The following is a 6,145-nucleotide window of genomic DNA, read 5'->3' on the forward strand; positions in this document are numbered from 1 at the left end:
GGACCTCCACACTGTTTTGCAGAGCGGCTGTACCAATTTGCATTCCCACCAACAATGTAGGAGGGATCCCCTTTCTCCACATCCTCTCCAACAATTGTTGTTTCTTGCCTTGTCCATTTTTGCCATTCTAACTGGCGTAAGGTGGTATCTCAGTGTGGTTTTGATTTGAATTTCCCTGATGGCTAATGATTTTGAACATTTTTTCATGTGTCTGTTAGCCATTTGTTTTTTTTTTTTTAAAGATTTTATTTATTTATGTGACAGAGAGACAGCCAGCGAGAGAGGGAACACAGCAGGAGGAGTGGGAGAGGAAGAAGCAGACTCCCAGCGGAGGAGCCCGATGTGGGACTCGATCCCGGAACGCTGGGATCACGCCATGAGCCAAAGGCAGACGCTTAATGACTGCGCTACCCAGGCGCCCCTGTTAGCCATTTGTATGTCTTCATTGGAAAAGTGTCTATTCATATCTTCTGCCCATGTTTTGATTTGTTTATTTGTTTCTTGTGTATTGAGTTTGAGAAGTCGTTTGTAGATTTTGGATACCAGTCTATTATCCGTAGTGTCGTTTGCAAATATCTTCTCATATTCCGTGGGCTGCCTCTTAGTTTTTTTTGACTGCTTCCTTGCTTTTGCAGAAGCTTTTTATTTTGATGACGTCCCACAAGTTCATTTTTTCTTCTGTTTCTCTTGCCCTTGGAGATGTGTCATGAAAAAGTTGCTGTGGCCGATGTCAAACAGGTTGCTGCCTATGTTCTCCTCTAGGACTTTGATGGATTCCTGTCTCACATCGAGGTCTTTCATCCATTTAGAGTTTATCTTTGTGTATGGTGTGGGACAGTGGTCAAGTTTCATTCTTTTGCATGTAGCTGTCCAATTTTCCCAGCACCAGTTACTGAAGAGACTGTCTTTTTTCCACTGGATGTTTTTTCCTGCTTTGTCAAAGATTAGTTGTCCAAGGAGCCGAGGGTCCATTTCTGGGTTCTCTATTCCACTCCATTGGTCTATGTGTCTGTTTTTGTGCCAGTACTATGCTGTCTTTGTGGTCACAGCTCTGTAGTACAACTTGAAATCTGGCATTGTGATGCCCCCAGCTTTGTTTTTCATTTTCAACAATTCCTTGGTGATTCGGGGCCTTTCTGGTTCCACACAAATTTAAGGGCTGTTTGTTCCAGTTCTTTGAAAAATGTCATTGGTATTTTGACCGGGATAGCATTGAAAGTGTAGATTGCTCTGGGTACCATGGACATTTTAACTATGTTAATTCTTCTGATCCATGAGCACGGAATATTTTTCCATCTTTTTGTGTCTTCTTCAATGTCTTTCAAGAGTGATTTGTAGTTTCTAGAATATAGATCCTTTACGTCTCTGGTTAAGTTAATTCCAAGATAACGTATGATTTTTGGTGCTATTGTAAATGGAATGGATTCCCTAATATCTCTTTCTTCAGTCTCATTGTTTATGTATAGGAATGCAGCTGATTTCTGAGCATTGATTTTGTATCCCACCACATTACTGAATTGCTCTATAGCTTCTAGTAGTTTGGGGGTGGAGTCTTTTGGGTTTTCCATATAGAGTATCATGTCATCTGCGAAGAGAGACAGTTTGACTTCTTCTTTGCCGATTTGGATACCTTTTATCCCTTTTTGTTGTCTGATTGCTGTTGCGAGGACTTCTAGTACTATGTTGAATAATAATGGCAAGAGTGGGCATCCTTGTCGTGTTCCTGATCTTAAGGGAAAGGCTTCCAGCTTTTCCCCACTGAGAATGATATTTGCTGTAGGCTTTGCATAGATGGTTTTTATGAGATTGAGGAATGTACCCTCTATCCCTACACGCTGAAGGGGTTTAATCAGGAAAGGATGCTGTATTTTGTCAAATGCTTTTTCTGCATCTACTGAGAGGATCATATGATTCTTGGCTTTTTTCTTGTTGATATAATCTATCACACTGATAGATTTGCGAATGTTGAACCTCCCCACAAGGACACTTCTAGCTTCACAGAATGAATCGTGAAGTGTTCCTTCTTCATTTTTCTGACCGAATCGTATAAATTTGGCGCTATTTCTTCCTGAACTATTTTGTAGAACACACCAGTGGGGCCAACTGTACCTGGAGTTTCCTTTGTGAGAAGGTTTTTAGGCACAGATTCTATTTCTTTAAGAGATATAAGGGTATTCAAGCATTCTGTATTTTCTGGTATGAGCTTTAAGAGATTGCATCTTTGAGAGAATTTGTCCATTTTATCTATGTTGTCAATTTTTTGGTAATGAAGTTGTTCATAGTTTTCCCTTATGATCGCTTTAGTGGTTCTGCACTCTAAAGTCATGTCCCCTCTATTATTCCTGATACTCGTCATTAGCATCTTAACTGTTTTTCTTGATTAGTCTCACGCAGAGTTGTATCAATTGTATTAATCTTTTCAATAAACCAGCTACTGGTTTCATTCCATTCTCTCAGATTGTTTTGTTTTCTTTATTTCATTGATACCCTTAAATTTTTTTTGATTTAAATTCAATTTAGTTAACCTATGGTATATTATTAGGGTTCAAGGGTAGAATTCAGTGATTCATCAGTAGCATATAACACTCAGGGATCATTACATCAAGTGCCCTCCTTAATGCCCATCACCCAGTTACCTAACGCCCCCCTCCTCCAGCAACTCTCAGTTCCTTTCCTAGAGTTAAGAGTCTCTTATGGTTTGCCTCCCTCTCTGTTTCTGCTTGTTTTATTTTTTCCTTCCCTTCCCCTGTGTTCATCTTTCAATTTCTTAAATTCTACATATGAACGTCAGCTTCTGGTAGCCTTTTGCTTCCTTCTTTCTACTTCCTCTCAGTTTATTTTTATATGTTTTTGTAGCACTCTAGTTTTGTATTTTATTGATGATAAACCTTTCTTCTTTCCTAATATAAATGCAGAAAGCTACAATTTTCTCTCTCAGTAGTGCATTAGCTGAATCACAAGAAGTCGACAGGATGTGATTACGTTTCTCTTCAGTTCAAATGCCTTTCAAATTGCCCTAAGTGCCTCGTCTTTGGCCGTGTTGTTATTTGAAGTCCGTTGGTTAATTTCAAAGTTTTGTGGATTCTCTAGAAATCTTCTTGTTATAGATTTCTTGTTCAATTCCATTGTTCCGGAGAACAACCTTTACATGGATTTTGGTCCCTCTTCTTTGATGAAGTATTATTTTATAATCCACAGATAGGCTCTTGCTTGGTGCATGTTCCATGTGCTGTTAAAGCAAGTGTGTATTCTACTGGTATTGGGTGGAATGTACTATAATTAAGTCGAGTTAGCTGAGAGTGTTGTTAAAGTCTTCTTTATAATTATCAACCTATCTATTTGTTATATCAATATCTGAGAGAATTTTTGAAATTTCCAACCATTAAACAGATTTGTCTGTATGTCTTTTAAGTTCTATCAGTTTTCACTTTATGAAGTTTAACGTTCTATTTTCCAGGGCCTCTGATGATTGTTAGGCCTTCCTGATTAATTGGTGCTTTTATTGTTATTAAATATCCCTGTGTATCATTAGTAATACTTCTGGTCACGTTGCCTGATTTCAAGCTACATTACAAAGCTGTGATCACCAAGACAGCATGGGACAGGCACAAAAACAGACACATAGGTCAATGGAACAGAAAAGAGACTAGTAAGGAGGGCACGTATTGCATGGTGCACTGGGTGTTATACACAACTAATGAATCATCGAGTCCATCGGAGACCGGGATGTACTGTAGGTGACTAACATAATATAATAAAAATCATTAAAAAAAAAAAAAAGAAAAAAAAGAGACTTCAGAAATGGACTTTCAACTCTATGGTCAACTAATCTTTGACAAAGCAGGAAAACATCCAATGGAATAAAGACAGTCTCTTCAATAAAGGTGCGGTGAAAATTGGACAGCTATATACAGAAGAATGAAACTGGACCATTCTCTTTACACCATACACAAAGATAAACTCTAAATGGATGAAAGACCTCGGTGTGAGACAGGAATCCATCAAAATCACAGAAGAGAACATAGGTAGTAACTCCTTTGACATCGGCCACAGCACCATCTTTCATGACATGTCTCCAAAGGCAAGGGAAACAAATGCGAAACGAACTTTTGGGACTTCATCAAGATAAAAAGCTTCTGCACAGCAAAGGAAACAGTCAAGAAAATGAAGAGGCAACCCACGGAATGGGAGAAGATATTTGCAAATGACACTACAGATAAAGGGCTGGTATCCAAGATCTATAAAGAACTCAAACTCAACACCCAAAAACAAATACTCAAGTCAAAAAATGGGCCGAAGACATGAACAGACACTTCTCCAATGAAGACATACGAATGGCTACAGACATATGAAAGAATGTTCAACATCATTAGCCATCAGAGAAATTCAAATCCAAACCACATTGAGATACCACCTTAGACCAGTTAGAATGGCAAAAATGGACAAGGCAGGAACCAAAAAATGTTGGCAGGGATGTGGAGAAGAGGAATCCTCTTACACTGTTGGTGGGAATGCAAGTTGGTACAGCCTCTTTGAAAACAGTGTGGCGGTTCCTCAGATGTTACAAATAGAGCTACCCTATGACCCAGCAATTGCACTACTGGGTATTTACCCCAAAGATACAGAGGTGGTGAAAGAAGGGGCACTTGCACCCAATGTTCATAGCAGCAATGTCCACAAGGCCAAACTGTGGAAGGAGCCAGAATGCCCTTCGACAGATGAATGGATAAAGAAGATGTGGCCCATATATACAATGGAATCTTACTCAGCCATCAGAACGGATGATTACCCAACATTTTCATCAACATGGATGGAACTGGAGTATTATGCTAGGTGAAATAAGTCAAGCAGAGAAAGACAGTTATCATATGGTTTCAGTTATTTGTGGAACATAAGGAATAACAGGGAGGACATTAGGAGAAGGAAGGGAAAAATGACAGGGTGGGAGAAACAGAAGGGGAGATGGACCATGAGAGACTATGGACACCGAGGAAACAAACTGAGGGTTTTGAGGGAGGGGTGTTGGGGGATGGGCTAGCCTGCTGACGGGTATTAAGGAGGGCATGTATTGCATGGAGCACTGGGTGTTATACAATGAATCGTGGAACACTGCATCAAAAACTAATGATGTACTGTATGGTGACTAGCACAACATAATTTAAAAAATGAAATTGTTCTCAGGAAAAAAAAGTAATAATCCTGGTCCTAAAATTTACTTAGCCATTATTAAAGACCTTTTTCTTATAATTTATTTCACATGGCATCTCTTTTTCAACTCCTTTTACATTTAACCATCTCTGTCTCCATATTAACGTGAGTTTTCACTTCTTCCTTTGCAGCCATCACTGAAGTGCCAGCAGCCAGCATGAAGTTCAATGCCTTCGTAACTTCTGACCAGACCGAGAACCAGAAAAGGCATTTCAGGTCTTCCCACATTCACAGGAAGATTATGTCTTCCTGTCTTTCTAAAGAGCTGAGACAGAAGTACAACCTTCAATCCATGCCCACCTGAAAGGATGATAAGGTACAGGTTGTGCCAGGACACGACGAAGGCCAGCAAATTGGCAATAGTCCAGGTTTGGGAAGAAATACGTTGTCTACATTGAATGAGTATAGCGTGAGAAGGCGAATGGCATGACTGTCCATGTGGGCATTAAGCCTAGCGAGGTGGCTATCACTAGACTAAAACTAGACAAAAACACAAAATGATCCTTCAAAGTAAAACCAAATCTCCAAGTAGGAAAGGAAAGTTCAAATATGAAGAAGAAACATTGACAAGATACAGAAATAAAGTAATCTTATATAAGACTGTAAATAAAAACAAAGTGAAAAAAAGTGAGTTTCTTTTTTTTATAAAGACTTTTTTTATTATATTATGGTAGTCACCATACAGTTTCTATTCAATGGCATCTTGTGGTGTCTTGAGCTCTCCTGCCTAGCAATCACTGCCTTTTATGGAAAGTTTAGAACATATACAATTAGCTTAAGTATAGGTATGATTGGTTTTAACTTCATCCTCTTATTTTGAGTAACTTTATTTCTCTTTTTCTTTCCTTCTTTCTAGCTTCCTTCCTTCCTTTCTTCCTTCTTTTATTTCCTTCTTTCCTTTGTCTTTTCATTCTTTCTTTAACCCAATTCTCTCACC

The sequence above is a fragment of the Ursus maritimus genome (assembly GCF_017311325.1).
Source record: "Ursus maritimus isolate PB19 chromosome X unlocalized genomic scaffold, ASM1731132v1 scaffold_X1, whole genome shotgun sequence".
In the NCBI taxonomy this organism is placed as follows: Eukaryota; Metazoa; Chordata; class Mammalia; order Carnivora; family Ursidae; genus Ursus; species Ursus maritimus.